This window comes from Prinia subflava, assembly GCF_021018805.1.
Source record: "Prinia subflava isolate CZ2003 ecotype Zambia chromosome W unlocalized genomic scaffold, Cam_Psub_1.2 scaffold_36_NEW, whole genome shotgun sequence".
NCBI lineage: Eukaryota > Metazoa > Chordata > Aves > Passeriformes > Cisticolidae > Prinia > Prinia subflava.
Window position 1 is genome coordinate 220,569 of NW_026960611.1, and position 18,459 is coordinate 239,027.

The 18,459-nt window shown below is 43.7% G+C and overlaps 1 long non-coding RNA gene across 2 annotated transcripts; it reads right to left on the minus strand.

Annotated features, from left to right (window-relative positions):
• Positions 1-479: 479 nt before the first annotated feature.
• Positions 480-17,977, minus strand: LOC134565148 (uncharacterized). 2 transcript variants are annotated; one of them, XR_010083791.1, is made up of 4 exons: positions 12,858-17,977; positions 11,919-12,090; positions 7,304-7,454; positions 480-1,212 (listed from the first exon to the last, which is right to left on the minus strand). It is a non-coding gene; the product is annotated as an uncharacterized LOC134565148 (long non-coding RNA). The 2 variants fall into 2 exon arrangements; XR_010083790.1 differs by having other exon boundaries at positions 7,273-7,454.
• Positions 17,978-18,459: the final 482 nt, after the last annotated feature.

An 18,459-nucleotide genomic window follows, 5' to 3' on the forward strand; every position in this document is an offset into this window, starting at 1 on the left:
TAGAAAACAAGGAAAAAATCCTTGGGTGACACGTGTCTTATAGGCAATTATAGACAAATAGCAAAGTATATGGGAAGAAGCCAGCTATAAAGCTATAACAATAACTTTATCATATCAGTGAATTCACATCATGTACTCAATATATCAGTAATAGGTATCTTAGAAAGGTGAGATAAAAAATCTTATAAACAATAGCTATAATATGGAATTACTACTAATTCTTGTGTTATCTCTGAAAATGCAACAAAAGTTGCTTGCTTTTCTTTTTTTTCACAAATAGGCATTTAAAACTTCAACTCTATTAACTAGAGATGCTCTAAGAAGGTGAAAGGAAGGGGTGGGGGAAATTGGGCAAATGAGGCACCCATCTCCCTCTAAAGGAAAAGCTATACCTTAAGATTTAAACAAGCATCTTCTAACAGCATAAACAAGCTGTCTTGAGATGAGAAGTCGTTGGGGGGGGGGGGGCAGGAGGAACAACCAAGCAGCCTTGGCTGTCCTCAGCCCTTACCTGCTGCCGTCTTGTTAGCATAGGAAAACATATAACCACACGAAGGTGATCATATGCGGTTCTTTATTTGAGCGCGTGGGACACAGGGGCATACAGTGCTCAAATCATGTGCCCAAGAATACAGAGTTGATTTGTGATTTTTATAGTTTCAAATTATACACATGTTAACTAACCTCCACCCCTAGATACTGGTTATCCTATTTCTTAGTTACTATCTTAAATCATACCTACGCTTTACCCTGGGTTCTACTTGATTTGGTTAAAACAATGCTTCTCAATTATCTCCTGGGCTGGAGTCATACTTAAAACAATAGTATGAAGCTAGTTGCAGAAGCTGACGTTTGTTCCAAAGCCAGGCTACGTCAAATTCAGATTGTGCGTCTTCTACCTTTCCCCCCCTCAACTACCCACGGTTAACTTATACAATTTTTTAACCCTCCACTATCATTCCCCCCTTTGAAAGTATTTTCACTCTAATATACTAAGTGTAAATGCTTTCACTTAATACAGTCCATTTGGCTTCAGAGTTTATACAGGATGTTCATCTTCAAATCCTCTGTTGTCATGGGCTTTGTCCGGGATGTTGTTGCGGATCGAAGGCGCTGGATATGGATTCCGTGCCAATGCCTTCATTATGGTCCTGTTCCAAGATGCCTTTTTCTGTATCTCTCTCTTCAGGATTCTGTAAACTAACCAAATAACTAAAAATATAATTAGTAAAATTATCAGATTTTCAAGGATAGACTTTATCCATGAACTCACATTCCATCCTAATCCTTTAAAGATTTTACCTAACCAGCTGGTAGCTAAATCCTTTTGTTCCTTTTGTGCCTCATGCTCTATTTGTTTTAACTGGCTGATGTCATGTTCTACATCTGCAGTTACATTTGGGATGTGGATGCAGCAATGGTCAATTTGTCCCTTTAAATATCCACACACTCCGTGTTCTTTCAAAAGTAACATATCTAAAGCCAAACGATTTTGCAGAGTCATTTTGGTGGTGGCCTGTAATTGCATGTTGAGTTCCTTAAATCCCTCTCGTGTAATTCTTGCTAATCTATCTACCTGACCTGTGAGTCTATATAGCATTTCTCTATTTTGATAATTTGCAATGGGACCAAACAAGGATTCTAGGGCCCACCCAATCTTTACTCCACTAGAGGGTTCCTGCCAAGTGTTGTCTGGGTTCTTGTCCTCTGAGACATCTCGTTTTGCTTTTATTTGCAAGGGCTCACGGCTCCTGTTAAACGGGAATTTCTTCCAAATTGGACATAAAGTGGGAAGGCCCAGGGTGATTTCTCTTACCTCCCCGTCCATAGGCAAGTGTGTTGTCCATGTGCCATCACTCATTGCCCATACAAACGGTCCTGGACTTCGAATTGTACTCCTGCTACATCCTACTATAATCTTGGAATCTATTTTGCCTTGTTTGTGTCTAATTTTCCTGCAGGCACAACCGATTCGTAAGGCTACTGCTAATGGTGACCACTGTTTTATTTCCAGATTATCAGAGGTGCAATCATAATTTTTATTACATACCTACTAACTTACCTTATTTGCCTCTTTCTGACTGCTAGTACCAGTACTTGTCACTGTGGGATCTGTCTCATTTTCAGAGCCTTTCCATTTAATGCACCAGGGTGTGCTTGTCATATATTGGAATTTCTGGAGGATACTCATAGACCATGCACTGTCCCAGGGTTCCAGTCCTTTCCAATCCTTTTCTTCACATTTCCATACCACAACGCTCTCTGTAGCGTTGTCCCTGATCTTTTGATAGTGTAGAAACCAACACTGCCATTTTGGGAGGTCTTGGTCCTTAACCCACCACTCTATGATTTGTCCTAATTTGCCATTACTAAGCGTGCAGTCTGATTTTCTCATAGGTTGCATATAGGAACTCTCTGTTATCTTCCAGTACTCTCTGACCACCATCCTTGACTCTGGTACGTGTTTACATTTGATTGTTTTGTTCCTTCCTATTTCAGGTAATTTTGACGTTTTTATTCCCCAGCTTACTGGATTCCTTGCTGCCTTTGGTATTGGCAGGCAGGCCGTTATTCTGCTGGTATTGTGCATTTTGGCAAAGTCTCTGACTAATTCAATCATTACATTCTCAGCTCGAATTTCATTAGAAGTTTCTATTACTTGTGTCTTTGCTTGTACCTCTCTCTTCATTCTAGAATGAAGAGTGGTTAGTTGACCCTTCTGTATTCCATATCCCAAAGTAACAGCAATCCCTATTGGTGACATTAGTATCCATGAAAGTAACATTACCCACAAGAAGAGCATGAGCACAGTTACCAATACCATTTGAGCAGTTACAGATGTTTTAGCCTCAGCTTTGTCGGTCCTATAGTTTCTACAGCCCACGACTGGACTCCACAAGGTGTAGGAGGATAGCTTATATCATAAGGTAGAGCTATCCACACCTGGGCCTCAACCCAGGCCTCAGACCAGGCCTCAGGCCTGGTCTAACAGGCCTCAGTACGTTCAGCATACGTAGTAGCAGATAAACTTATCTGCTACTAGGAATGTGTGAAGGTAGTAGTGTTACTAGCATAGAACAGTTACTGGGAAGACACGGTGGCTACCTTAAACTGCCATAGCTTACATATTTCTGTATTCTCACTGCCTATCAGAATGCACCTGTTCTTGTAAACTATTCTGTCTGTATTTAACCCACCATCTCACAGAATAAATCGGATTACGTGCTTAGAACCATATTGGTGCGGACGCATGTTATTCTAGCCCCCGATCTACCGGGGCTCCGCCTTTATCTGGCGCCTGAACTAGGGACGGAGCCTGGTCAATACGGCTTAGACGCTGTCTGTTCGATGCTGTAAGCGGAATTTATTTACTGTCCACCGGGCTTCAATGCTGTGAGACGTATTAGCCGTCGCTGAGCTTAGATGCTGTAAGCAAGACTTAAATGTTGAAGACCTCGCTTGATTTAGGATGTGTGTGTGTCGCTTACGGAACACAGTCCTGGATACCCGGGGCAGATCGGGGGGCGTCTGTCGATTGGATTGGTTAGAAAGGCGACAGTGCCACCTACTGTCAGCAGAGAGAAGGTAAGAGCGGCAGACGCAGAAAGATTCAATTATGGACCGGTACCTTTTGGCTGCCATGCAGCTTTTAGCTTCCATTGTCTCGAAAAGAGGCGAAAATATCAAAGACTCTGATAAAAATCGGGTAACCCTATGGGTTCGGGAAGAAGGAAAGCGAAAGCGGCCATCATTTCTTTGCAGAGAAGCAGGATGGAAAGAGAAAGGCAGATTGCTATGGGACGTTGTAGTTTTACCGGGAAAAAGAGCAAAGATACGTTCAGAGTTAAGCGTAATTTGGGAAAAAGCAATAAATGCCTTGCAAACATTCGCAGTAAAGAGCAAAACCGTAATTTTAGCCGGAGAAAAACAGATTCCCTGTCCCTCTGCTTCCCTCCCCAAGATAAAGGAACAACAGGAAAAATCTAAGGTAGCCAGACGCTTCAGTGGAGATTCCATGCATTCCACGCATTCCGAGAGTGAGAATGCAGCTCCGCTTTGCCCCTCCCTTTGTTCGTCTCTGGCCGGCTGTGCAGGGAGAGGGCAGAAAATGCTCCCTCCACCCCCAAAGCAGAATGAAAACAACCAAGAAGTGGCTCAGCTGCCAGACCCGGGAGGCAGTGCGAAAGATGAGAAGGCAGGCGGGGCCGAAGGAGGAAAAGGAGCTGACACAAGCCCTTACAGGCCCCCCCTTCGCTGAGTGCAGAGGCTGTCAGTATCGTCTTTGAAGATAAGCAAGCATCGTAACTCGACCCTATGTCGTGCTATTACCCAGGAAGCTTTCAAGATTGTTAAACAAAGATGGTCAAAACATGCAACAAGTGGACATTGCAAGAAAACACCAGAAAAAGAAGGAAAAATAGTCATCTGTCCCTCTATTGTGAAAGAATCCATCACTGTGTGAGAAATGCAACGTGAAAAAGAAAGATATATCCTATCATGAAAAAGATAAAGCAAAAAATGAAATAGAAATGAGTTCTTAGCTAGAGTTATTAACTCTGTGTAAGGATGAGTTGTTTCTACATTTTGATGTTGTTAAAATTGATTTATGTGTGATTTAATTTGAGTTTAAGGTAATTATTGTCAAACATATAGTTTTAAGGTTTGTTTTTAAGATTTGGGCCCTGATAAGTTTAAGTCTATATTTAAATGTTAAGGAGTTTAATTAATAATGAATTTTTAGTGAGTTACCACACATATAGAGTTTATAAAGTTAATGAGGGTTGTAGATTTTTGTTGAGACTTACTTATGTTAGATTTAAGAGTTAGTTGATTTAAAGAGTGTTTTATAATTTGTAAAAGGTATAGTTGTTTAACTTGTAAAGTTTAGCTTAGAACAAAAAAAAAAAAAAGCGAGAAAGAAGGAAGAAACAGGTTTAACTGAAATGATAATAACAGAACATTGATAAAGAAGATTTAAAATGATGCAAATTGTTAGATCCTTAATTGTATTGTTAGTTGTGAGTTGTCCTAGTGTATGAGAGTTTTAAAAGATAAGAGTTTTAAAATATAATTCGATGACATGTTAAGTATATAAATTAGTAGCATTTGTAAGTTGATGTTCAAGTTTTTATGTTGTGTTATTTGTCTATAGGGTTTTCTAACAAGTACTTGTCATTTTAAATAATTCTATTTATCTTTTTAGCCATTTAAGTATTTCATAAATGTTGTTAACAGATATGGTTGTATTATTAAGTGCAAGTCAGAATTTTTTCTTAAGTGTCATGTTAAGCATATAGTTTGTCGCTTTTGTAATCAATCTTGTATGTTTTATGCAATGTTTTAGCATGTCCTTTTGAAGCTTCATTTGATTCGTTTAACTGTGTTACGCATTTCGCTTGAAATGAGATTTTGGGCTTGTTTTGGTACCTCTTGTGTGAGTCGAGACATTGCATTTCAGTTTGTTAAATCTTTAAGTGTTTTTCAGAAGGTCTTAGAGAGAGATACCTGAAGCATCATTGATGATTTTTCCATCAAGTGTTGATCCTGTGATTGCTCCAATTGGTACTCAACTGTCTTCAAGAAGAGTTCCAGAAAAAACGAGTTCCCGAGTGATCGGAACAATTTTTTATCTTAACTTTTAAATGTCTCTTTTATGTAATGATATTATGACAGTTTGTTGTATTTTAGGCATTTTATGTTTATTGTTGTTAGAAATTGTCTTTAAAAGATATGCTAAAAACATCACTCCAATTTAAGGTTTGAGTTCTGGCCAAACTCTAACTCTAACTTGGACGGATGGTGTTTGTTAACGAAGCCCAGAGGTTTCTGCTCCAAAAAATAATATGCAAGTTATCTTAACTTGACAATTTGATCCGATCAGAATGACAGCTGAATCAGCTTGGAGTGAAGATTGTCATCTTTACCCGGGGAAAGATGTCAAGGTTCACTAAAGAAAAGCGTTTCAGCAGTGTGCAGTCTCTAGGGTGATAGCAGAAATAGTTTGATAATCGCTTATCACTTTCATTAGTAAGCAAAATTCCTTTTCTATTTCCTTGTCTCTGAGAATGCCAATTCGCATACCAGGTCTGTTTTAGTTTCTTTTCTGCAAGCTGTAGACTCAATGAGATACTAACGAAAGCTGAACCAGATGAGAAGACAGCAACACAGACGCAGCATTGCAGCTGCGTTGACAGAAGTAACCCTGGCTGCCCAGTGACAACAGAGAAGTCTTCAGCTGTGAAACATCATCAGGCAGTGCAGAAGAAGAGGAGACAGCAGATGATTTGAAACTTTAATCTAGAACCTGCGTATGAATGAAGAGCAAGGACTGAATATAGTGTGCTCTCATCTTTTTGCTTTTAGCAGCTAAGATCTTTAGGTTTTTCTTGGGTAACTCAAATAGTGCTTTGCTCATAACAGTATATATAGAAGCAGCCAACCGTGTCACAGACCCAGTTTGGATAGCTCTAAAGAAAAAAGGGGGGATGTGTAGGAGGATAGCTTATATCATAAGGTAGAGCTATCCACACCTGGGCCTCAACCCAGGCCTCAGACCAGGCCTCAGGCCTGGTCTAACAGGCCTCAGTACGTTCAGCATACGTAGTAGCAGATAAACTTATCTGCTACTAGGAATGTGTGAAGGTAGTAGTGTTACTAGCATAGAACAGTTACTGGGAAGACACGGTGGCTACCTTAAACTGCAATAGCTTACATATTTCTGTATTCTCACTGCCTATCAGAATGCACCTGTTCTTGTAAACTATTCTGTCTGTATTTAACCCACCATCTCACAGAATAAATCGGATTACGTGCTTAGAACCATATTGGTGTGGACGCACGTTATTCTAGCCCCCGATCTACCGGGGCTCCGCCTTTAACAAGGGACCTTCTTCACGCATGTGTAGTGTATCCAGGTTTCTACTCTAGCCACTTTGACTGCTGTAAAGGTGGTTAGCTGTTGCCATGAGGTTTTTTCCTGTGTGTCAAGAGCTTATATTGAAAGAGAAATGTGCAGCTTCTCTCCCGCTTGTTAATGTAAACACTGGCCATGTTTTGCTGTCTTTCATTGTTTACATATTTCTAGTTGGGAGGAGAAAGGTGACTGACAGTTAGCTTGACCAGTGTGGATTGGAAGGTGGGGATTCCATCTCCCAATCGATGGACATTATAGGAAATGTATCTAAGTGACTTTGTAAATAAACTTCAGGGCTTCCTGCTTCCGTCCCTGACCTGTCCGCAACTCAGAAAATGTCTCTGGAGTCCCTCTCTTACCGTCAGGCCCCGCGGTGATAGTTAGCAGTACCTGATGGGGACCAGTCCACTTTTCTTTTACTGGTTCTTCGTTTCAGGTTTTGATGTATACTTCATCTCCTGGTTTGATATTGTGGACTGGATTCTCCAGGGCCAGTGGTCTATTCTACATGAGAACACTTCGAAGCTGAGCTAGAGTTTTCCTAAGGGACAGAACATAATTATACACATCTTGTTTCCCTGTGACATGAACATTTGGATTGGGGTTAGGAGATTCATATGGTTTCCTGTACAATATTTCATAAGGACTAACTGACATCCTACTCTTAGGCTTTATCCGAATTCTCAGAGATGCTATTGGTAAAGCCTGAGGCCACTGCAGTTTGGCTTCTTGGCATATTTTACTGATCTGCCTCTTCAGTGTCTGGTTCATTCTCTCTACTTGCTCACTTGACTGGGGTCTCTATGGTGTGTGGAGGTCCCAAGATATTCTTAATAACTTGCTTACTCCTTTTACTATGGTGGCTATGAAGTGTGGGCCTCTGTCTGATGATATCCCTAGGGGCACCCCAAACCTGGGAATGATCTCCTGTAATAACCACTTAACTGTTTCCTTTGCTTGGTTTGTGCGACAGGGAAGGGCTTCTGGCCATCCAGAAAACATGTCAACCCCTACTAACAGGTATTTGTATCCCCAAGTTCTTGGCAATTCTGCAAAATCCACTTGCCAATAGTCTCCTGGTTCTATTCCTATCCGAATTCTGCCTAACTGTGCCTGTCGTCTAGCTACCGGGTTGTTTTTCAGACAGATTTCACATTTAGACATTACTGACTTGGCCATTGTTTGCATCCGTACTGAGATTAGGTATGGTCTCAACCACTTTACCAATGCTTCTGCACCCTAGTGACACTCATTATGTTTTACTTGTAAAATTATTCTCATTACCAAAGGAGGTACCACTATTTGCCCTTGTGCGGTTACATACCACCCTTCTGCATTCTTCTGTGCTTTCAGCAGTTGTGCTAGTCTGTCGTCTTCTATTGTATATTTTGGCTTAGGAGGCAAATTAAATTGAGAGATATTAAGTCTTGATGGTATCAATGCCATTGTTTTCTGCACCTCTCGCGCTACCTGACGGGCTGCCCAATCTGCTCTTCGATTTCCTTCACAAATTTTGGAGTTGCTTGATTGATGTGCTTTGCAGTGCATGATTGCTACTTGTTCAGGTTTTTGTACTGCATCTATCAGTTGTAGGACAGCATCTTGATGTTTAATATTTGTACCTTGGGAGGACAGCAGTCTTCTTTCTTTCCATAAAGCTCCGTGTACATGCACTACTCCGAAGGCATATTTGGAGTCAGCCCATATATTTACTGTCTTCTCACTCAGCTCTAGTGCTCTGGTTAATGCGATTAGTTCTGCCCTTTTGCGCAGATGTATTAGGTGGTAGTGATTTTACCTCTATTACTACATCAATTGTAGTTACTGCATATCCTGCATATCTGGTTCTGTTTTCCATGAAGCTGCTTCCATCTGTAAAGAGTTGCTACCCTGGTTGCTCTTGGGGGACATCTTTTAGATCTGTTTTTGCTGAATAGGTGTGCTCAATTACTTCTAGACAGTCATGCTCTAATGGACCTTTCTCAGCTGTGGCACCTAGAAATAGAGCTGGATTCAAGAGGTTAGTTGTTTTTAGTGCAACGTCATCCTGCTCAGTCAGGGTTACCTGAAATTTCATCATCTGGCTTGGAGAGAGCCAATGGCCCCCCTTTTGTTCCAGGACTGTAGTTACCATGTGTGGCACATAGACATCTATGTGTCTTCCCATCGTGAGCTTCCTGGCTTCCTGTATCAGCAGCACGGTAGCTGCCACTGGACGCAAACATGAAGGCCATCTGGCACTTACGTTGTCGAGTTGTTTGGAAAAGTAACCCACTGGCCTTTTCCAGTTCCCCAAACATTGGGTCAGGACTCCCAGTGCCAGTCACTGCCTTTCACGCACGTACAGCTGAAAGTCTTTAGACAGATCAGGTAACCCCCAAAGCAGGAGCAGTTGTCAATGCTTACTTTATCTTCTGGAAGGCCTCTTTCTGTGGTTTGCCCCAGGTGAACGGCTGCATCTTCTGAGCCTCGTACAAGGGTTTTGCAATCAGTCCATAGTCTATGATCCACAGGCGACACCACCCAGTCATTCCAAGGAAGATCTGCAGCTCGTGTAGATTCTGGGGCTCTGGAATAGCACAGATAGCTTGAATACAATTAGTACCCAGTTTTCTCTGCCCTTGTGAGATTTCACATCCCAGGTAAATCACAGTCTGTTGGGCAATCTGTGCCTTTTCTCTGGACACCTTACACTCTCTTATTCCTAATGAATTTAAAATCTCAATGGTTACCTTTATGCAGGTCATTTCTTCCTCTGTTGCAATCAAAATGTCATCTACATACTGGAGTAATAGATATTGGTCTCTCGGTACTTGCCCTTCTTTGGTCCAGATTTCTAGTTCCTTTGCTAGTTGACTCTTAAATAAAGTGGGTGAGTTTTTGTACCCCATCGTAAGTCGGGTCCAGGTGAGCTGGGTTTTTCTCCATTTCTGGATGTTCCCACTCAAAGGCAAATAGTTTCCTACTTTCTTGGTCAAGGGGTATGCAGAAGAAGGCATCTTTTAAGTCAATTACAGTAAACCATTTATATATCTCTTTTATGGATGCTAACAATGTATAGGGATTGGCAACCACTGGATGAATGTCTTTGGTTATTTCATTTATGCCTCTTAAATCCTGTACAAGTCTATACTCACCATTTGGTTTCTTTACTGGGAATATTGGGGTGTTGTATTCTGATTTACATTCCTCTAGAATTCGATATTTTAAGAATTTATCAATGGTCTTTGCTATTCCCTGTCGTGCTTCTGGTTTTATAGGGTATTGTTTGATTCGTACAGCCTTTGCTCCTTCTTTTAACTCTACATGTACCGGTTGTGCTAACTTAGATTTTCCAGGTACATCTGTTTCCCAGACAGAGGGAATTACTACATCCTCTACTTCTTTAGGAATATTAGAAATTGGTTTTTCTTTTATCATCAAAATCTTTCCTGTCTTAGACTCCGGAATTTTCATTATGAGTTCACCATTCTCAAAAGTAATTACTGCCTCCAGTGCTGCCAGTAGATCGCGCCCTAAGAGCGGAGTTGGGCAATCTGGCATGTATAAGAATTCATGGGTCAGGTTCTTATCTTCAAAGCTCAGTTCTAGGGGTTGCAGGAATGGCCATATCTCCTCCTTCCCTGTGGCTTCAATGACTGCTGCTGACTTGTTCCCGACTTGCCCCTCAAGGTAATTTAATACAGAATGTGTTGCCCCTGTGTCAATGAGAAAATCTACGTCTTTTCCTTCTAAATGCAAAGTCACCATGGGCTCTCTTGATCCTGGCTCCCTCTCATGTAAGACCATGACCCTGGCTACACCATCCAACTGAGGCTCACCACTCTGATTAAACATGCTGTGTAACTGAGGCTGACCATTCTGGCTAAACCGACTCGGACGCTCTCTTTTCCAGTGTCCTTCCATTCGACAATACACACACTGGTTTACACCTAGACTTCCACGACCAGAACCTCTGCCAAAGCCACCTTTTTTACCGCCACTACCTCCTCTACCACGTCCTCGCCTCTGTCTCTGTGAAACTGCCAAAAGGCTTTGCCCCTGTTTCTTGGCAACTTGTCTGTCCCTGTTATTGTAAATTTTCCAGGCAACCTCTAGGAGTTTATCTAAGTTTCTTAACTCTTCACCTTCCAGTTTCTGTAGCTTTTTCTAATATCTTCCTGTGCTTGACCCAGAAAAATAAAGGCAAGCTGAATTCTTCCTTGCTCACTGTCTACCTGAATATCAGTGTATCTTCTAGCTGCTTCCTTGAGTCTTTCTAGAAAGGCAGTGGGAGGTTCTTTCTTTTCTTGTCGAATTTCATACAACTTAGACCAGTTCATACTCTTAGGTATTGCCGTTTGAACACCGATTGAAATCCACTCCTGATATCTCTAGCTTTAGCATATCTACTCCAGATGGGTTGTCAGCATCCCACTCTGGGTCTGCAGTGGGAAAGTTGTAATCCAGTGTCCCTGTCACCAAACCCTTTCGTATGTCTTCTCTAGCTCTTTCTCTCACTGCCTGAAGTACCATGTCCCTTTCTGTCTCATCCATCAGTGTCCAATATCACATGAATATCTTCCCAATCAGGGTTCTGAGTTTTCATTATCATCTTAACCACGCGAGCTACCTTATCCGGGTTTTCTCTATATGTTCCAGCTGATTGTTTCCATATAACTAAATCAGCAGGTGAAAAGGGTACCTTTACAAAGACAGGTCCATTAGTTCCCACCCCTTGCCTTAGTGGTGCAATAATTGTTCTCTTTTGTTTGCCTGATTTTAATATACCCTTTCTTGCCTTAGGCCATGCCGGGCTCAGTTTTCTTTGTGTTCGGTGAGCTACTGGGGCATCTAGCTCATCCGCTTCACTGTCACTACTTTCCATTCTATCTGTCTTCTCTGCACCCCCCCTTTGCTTCCGCCTCACAATCACATCCTGGACAGGCGAATCTGGCAGGGGAGGGTACAGGGGGCAGAGGGGACAGGAGCTGGCAAAGGAGGTGTAGTTGGGAGCGGAGGATACCTGTGAACTGGTGTTGGAGGAGGAATAAATCTTTCAGCAGGTGTCGGCGGGGGGGCAGGATAGCTTTCATCAAGTATATGTGGAGAAGGGGGGGTTCTCTGAGCAGGCACAGCAGGGGCAGGCACCGGAGCAGGCGGAGGAGGAGCAGGCACAGGCAAACCAAGATAATTACCTTTAGCAGACAAAGGTGGGGGGGGAAACATATTGTGTTGGTGTGAGCGAGGGGGGTATAAAAGAATCAGGTGGGGTCAGGGTGAGCGGGGTAGAACTCGGTGTCGAGGGGGCTGTGGTGGATGCGGGGGCCATGGGGACTACTAATAAATCCGAGTCCAGTTAATCTCTTTCTCCCTCTAAAGCTTCACTTAAAACTGCATGCTGCATACAATGCTTACTTTGGACGCAAGCCAGACACTTATTATTTCCAAGCTTCACTGCTTCCATTTTGCTGCCAACCCACCAAACTGGTTTCTTGAGCAAGCATAGAAATAAATCAAGGTATGGGATTTGTTCCACCATTCCATCTTGTGTACAAAGCGATCTAAGTCGCATAATAACCTTTACATATAAAGACCTGTTCTGTGGCCACCTCTGGTTTTCAGGAAGAGCATATTTTGGCCAGCTCACATTACAATACTCAATCAATTTATCTTTTCGTAATTCCTGACCAAAATTCCCCTCTTTCCAATGTGCCAACAAACAACCCAAAGGAGAAGAACTTGGTATAGAGGCATTATTGTTGCCCAAACCCTCTTTTAACCCTTTTAGTTTCTCCATATTACAGATACATAAAAACCACAGATGCTGAACCTGCAAGGCTTTCGTGATGTCTGACGGACGGCTGCCTAGGCAATACCACCAGGAATTCCTTTTGCCCAACCAAGCGTCGCTTTTACTGCCTCTTAATGGCAGGCCCCCAGACCAGAGAATAAAGAATCTTACCTCTCACCAGGGGTCGTTGTGAGCGGCAAGGGACATGGAGCCGATGGGCTCCCCAAGAAATCACCCGGTGCCGGCTGGAGCGGGGTCCTGGCTGTGCCCACAAGGTCGCCAAAAATGTTAGCGTAGGAAAACATATAACCACACCAAGGCGATCATATGCGGTTCTTTATTTGAGCACGCTGGACACAGGGGCATACAGTGCCCAAATCTTGTGCCCAAGAATACAGAGTCGATCTGTGATTTTTATAGTTTCAAATTATACACATGTTAACTAACCTCCACCCCTAGATACTGGTTATCCTATTTCTTAGTTACTATCTTAAATCATACCTACGCTTTACCCTGGGTTCTACTTGATTTGGTTAAAACAATGCTTCTCAATTATCTCCTGGGCTGGAGTCATACTTAAAACAATAGTATAAAGCTAGTTGCAGAAGCTGACATTTGTTCCAAAGCCAGGCTACTTCAAATTCAGATTGTGCTTCTTCTACCTTCCCCCCCTCAACTACCCACGGTTAACTTATACAATTTTTTTAACCTTCCACTGTCAGTCTCTCTGGCAGAGAGCTGGTGGCCCCCATTCATGGTTTTTGAGGGGGGGAGAAGGAGGCAAGGAGCCTGTCCCCTTGGCAGAAAGCTGCACCCAGTCCCCCTTTGCGCTGGGGCAGCGGCACCACATCGACGGCTCCTGCCGCGCCGTGCAGGGTTGGGGGGTGGGGGGAGCGGCAAAGCTGCTTGTCCTGCAGCACAGAGTGGGGGGACAAGGGGGGGATATCACCAAGAGAGGAAAGGAGAGACACCCCAGCCACATCTCCCCCCAGTGCCATCAGAGCGGGGGGGAAACCTCCACCCTTGGCTCCGCAGGGGAAGAGGGAAAGAATTGGGCACGGAGAAAAAGCTCTGGCTGCCGCTTCCCTGCAGCCCAATACAGAGCCCAGAAGTGGCAGGGGCTGATCCGGCATTTCGGTCTTGGGTCAGCTGCCCTAGCCCTTTGCTGCTATGGCAGCAGCAATAAAGAGACCGTGGCTGCTGCCGCTGCCGCAGGAGCCGGCAGGGCCTCCGGCCAGCCGTGCCCCCGCCCGCCGAGGAGCGGGGGGGAAGGCAAGGGCAGAGCCTGCCCGTGCAGTGTTGGCTGCCGGGCTTCCTGTCAGGCATGGGTCTCCCCGCTCTTGCCTTGCGCCCGCACAACTGCAGGAGCAGGGTGCCAATGGCAAGAGGAAAAACGGAAAAAGGATTCCAACCACCATCCCGCAGGTGCCGCGGGGAGAATGTAGGGGCTGGGCACGGAGAGAGAGACAGAGAGATCGGCCCGCCACAGCCTCTCAGGGCTGCATTTCCATCTCTCCCACCCCAAACTCCCGCAGAAGGAAAAACAAAGAGAAAGCACAGAAACCAAGCCCGAATGTTATGAACAAGTTTCCCCGTAAAAAAAAAAAAAAAAAAAAAAAAAAAAAAAAAAAAAAAAAAAGAAAAAAAGGCTGGGCTGTCCTTGTCCTAGGGGGTTTTTCCTGTTTAACCCCCACACCCCAGCAAGTTTGAGTGGGGAGGGAAGCTGCCTGCCCTGAAGAGGAGTTGCCTGGCAACACTTTCCTACCTCATTAAAAAGTGAAAAGGAGCGGCTCCAGCCTTAATTGCCCGGTTATTGCTTTTTGTAACAACCTCTGCTGCGACCAGGACAAATGCATATGCATTTGTATATGCAGATAGGGCTGCCCCCATGGATCCTGGGAGTTTTTTCTTGGGGAAACTGCACCCCGGGACAGGAAGCTGGATTCATCAGAAGAGAATTGGATAGTGCCCTGGCCGAGCGGGGGGTGGATGCACCCCCTGGCCTAGTTTGAAGATTCGCCATGACCTTTGAGGAGCCTGAATGGAATGGGAATTGGCCAGCTGAGCTGATGCGACAGAGAACGGGGAACTCTTGAAGGTTTCCCTGAGGGCAAAGAGCTGACTCTGCACCCCTGCAGCAGACTGCTCATCCACCCTGCCTCCTGATGGTTGACCAGAGAGAACTCCTAGGCCGTTCCTATGGGAACAAGGACTCGGCATCTACTGTTTGCAGTGGAATGATGAACTGGGACAGCACCTGCTCCTTCGGACGGCTGCAGCAGCGTGGAAAACTCCGATCGGACTCTGCAATCCTGCTGATGACTTTAATAATGAGCTGATCACTTTAATAAAGAGCTGAATATTAATAAAGGCATATGCCCCGTTCTTTTCACGAATGTTATAAATGTATATTATATAATTGGCTTTTCGCACATATTAAAATGGATATCCCATGTGTTGTGTTGGGAAGTTATACTGTATTCATATAGCTGCTTTCAGTAATATAATAAATGTAGTTTTTAGGTTATAGAATAATAGTACAATAGAAATTGTTATGTAGAGATGCTTTTGTAATTAACTTGAGAAACAGAGAAGATAACCAAAGATTTTTTTCACAGTATCCTAGCTTGATAAGAGATAGCAGCAACGACCAAAAAGGCTCTGAGAAAAGATTTATGACATAGCTCCGCAACTTAAAGGCGCTATGAGACGACCAGATTTATGAATGGAAGGGAGAAGGGGGGGATTGAGATTAAACAGGAACACCTACGATTTGAAATGAATGTTTGAATCATGTATGTAATGTATGAATATTCAACACACTAGTATTTTTAAGGGATGAGTCTTTTGTTAAGTGGGGTACCTGCATGGTGAATCCCATGTGAGGGTACTGTGAAAAATATGGGGTATTCATTCGTATTCTTATGGGTTATGACATGTTAAAAATTATGAAAACCACTGTATATATGTTATATGAGAATATAGTTTCAGTCTGCCTTGAAAATTCGCTGAGACAGAGGCAGGCACCACCCTGGAATTTACATTTAGAAAGGAGAACAAAGGATTTAAGGGAAACACTGGCCTTCTCTTTGGCATCAGAAAAGGACATTAAGATAAGTTATCAGTCCTTCCCCCATGGACAACAGAGCCATCAGATCATTATCATCAGCCATCAGGAACACCATCATCAGAGCGTCCACCATCAGAGCACCATCATCTAGTCTAAATCTCCGGAGAAGAACTCTTTCTGTTAATAAACTTTGGTGTCCATTCACTCACGGGAAACTAGAAATTGACACCTTGCAGCAGAGGAGGAAACTCTTTTCAGTTCAGCCAGAGACGACTATGAATTCGAATAACTAGCTTGGAAACAAAAGGACTGAGGAAATTTTTGCCAGAGGCAGAATAAAGTGTATAAAAACTAAGCCCAGAACAAGGCCAGTTCGTGAACTCAGGGGGGACGGCAGTTGGCCAGATACTGCGCCCCAGTTCACCCTTGACGATTCCCGGGTCAATCGTCATTGTAACTCCGCTGCTGGTGGTTTTGCTGAAATTCTGTAGTTTGATCCTTTTTAATAAACCAAAAATTATATTTTAATTGGACTACTGTATTGGCATTTATAACAGTACCCAGGCACCTGTAAAAGAATACTTTTGTTCTTATTGTGTCCTGATTGTCTATTTGTATTTTTTTATTAAACTTTTAAAATTTTACAAAGTGAACCTCGTTTTTCACACCTAAGAATGACACAAGGCAGTCCTACATGGAAAACACAGAATGCTGAGGGGATTAAGAGTTGAGCACCTGGTCTCCACCACCCCCCTCGCGGGACAGCAGCCTTCTCGCTGTCTGCAACCTGTGGTTTCCCAGGCTGCCAACAGATCCCTCCCCCAGATATTGAGGGGAACCTCTGCAACTCAGGGCCGGAGCACCACTGTCTGTCCTTCTGCATTTGTGACCAGGACAGATTATGGGCTTACAAATGTCTGGATTCTGCCTCTAGTTCCTGTGATGTCTGGTCCCACAGCCAAAGGCCAGGTGCTGGGCCATGCAGAGAAAGAAAGAGTCGCTACGTCACACTCGGGGTCCACGAATCCAACCAGATGTATCTGAAATGGGCTGGCATCTTTTAAACTCATGGTACAGACCATTCACAGCTGCTGATGAAGCAGTAACCCCTGCGCAGCCATCCGCGATGCGGAGAGAGGAGGAGGAGGAGCCAAGGCAATCAGAGTCCCCGGCTGCCTGCTCTCTGCAGGAAAACTGAAGCACGGTAAAGGTGGCCAGAGTCTCACATCCCCAGAAGTCCAGGTAAGCTGGAAGGGTGGAGGCGTGGGAAGGCAGCAACAGCAAACGCTGCAGGCAATGATGAGCTCGATTGGCCCACTCTAAGTCCCGTCCCCGCCAGCAGAGAATGCAGCTTGTGCATGTTTGCTTTCATACCGCGAATGGAAACAGAGGAGCCTGGGGGGAAGGGTGGGGGGGGAGCAAAAGAAGTTGTCAGCAGCAGAGAATTCCAACTGCCCTGTCACAAGAGGCACAATTTGGCCTCTCTGGAGGGCGGGTTCCCCAGTCCTGGAACCTCTGCCTGGCAGCCCGCAGTACCACAGCTCAGCAGTCGCAGTGGTCTGTCGTAAAATCCAGACTCCAGCTTCGCTGGGTGCTGTCCTACCCGCTCTATTTGGCAGGGTCATTCTTCTTCGTGGTCAGCGGGACCAGCCTTCTCCAGGAAGGCGCGGGGGATATGTCGCTTACCTCTTCAGAGGAAAGCAGGTGGCAATTCTTCAGTCTAGGCTGTGATGAATTATTGTGACTGTGTCAAAGGATAGTCGGGGGTCCACCATATGTTGCTATTGCTTTAAGGACGGCATGATAACGACATGACTCCCAGCTCACAGCAAGTGGAGAGCGATCTTTATTCTTCAAAACACTTTTTATACAGTACTTTGGTACAATGAATATGATTGGTCATTTAGAGCCTACACCTCTTTGTAAACATCTTTGCCAGTAAATAAGTTAAAAAAACACCACCTGCTAACTGTTTTTCACCTCCCAAGGACTGTTTGGATTCTTCCTTAGGATTTTCCCAGGCCAGAATGAGAGAGTCGCTCACTTGTCTTTTTAGCAAGTGCCTGAAGCCTAAAATCTGATCACTGTCAGTTCCCACAATTAGGAAAAAGTTCTTCACTGAGAGAGTGGTTGATCACTAGAATGGACTCCCCAGAGAAGTGGTCATGGCACGGAACCTGCCAGAATTCAAGGAGCATCTGGATGATGCTCTTGGTCACATGGTTTAATTTTAAGTAGTCCTGCAAGGAACAAGGAGTTGGACTTGCTGATACTTATGGGTCCCTTCCAACTTGAGATAGTCTATGATTTGAAGTAAAATAGTGCTCAAAGTTTACTTATTTATTTGAGCTTGAGCTTTTAGAACCTTATTAAGATAAGGGGGAAATACAGGCTTCAAACTTGCATGAAATGAAAGGCTTCTGACTTTTAACCAGGAGCAACAGTTGGCAGCTCTGTAATAAAGTAATTAATGGTTAATATTAATAATAAATGTAATACTGAAAAGAAAAAATTTAAAAAACCAAAAAAAACCCCAAAAAACAAAAAAGAGCTCCTATTTGACAGGTTAGGTCATAAAAGGCAAATGGTACCAGTTCAAAACATCTTTAAAAGTGGCTGGTAGAATTTTTCTATGTGATGCAAATGGTATTGTTTCTAGGCATGTAGTGTCAGCTTTAGAGAAAGCAGAGTAAATAACGAGGA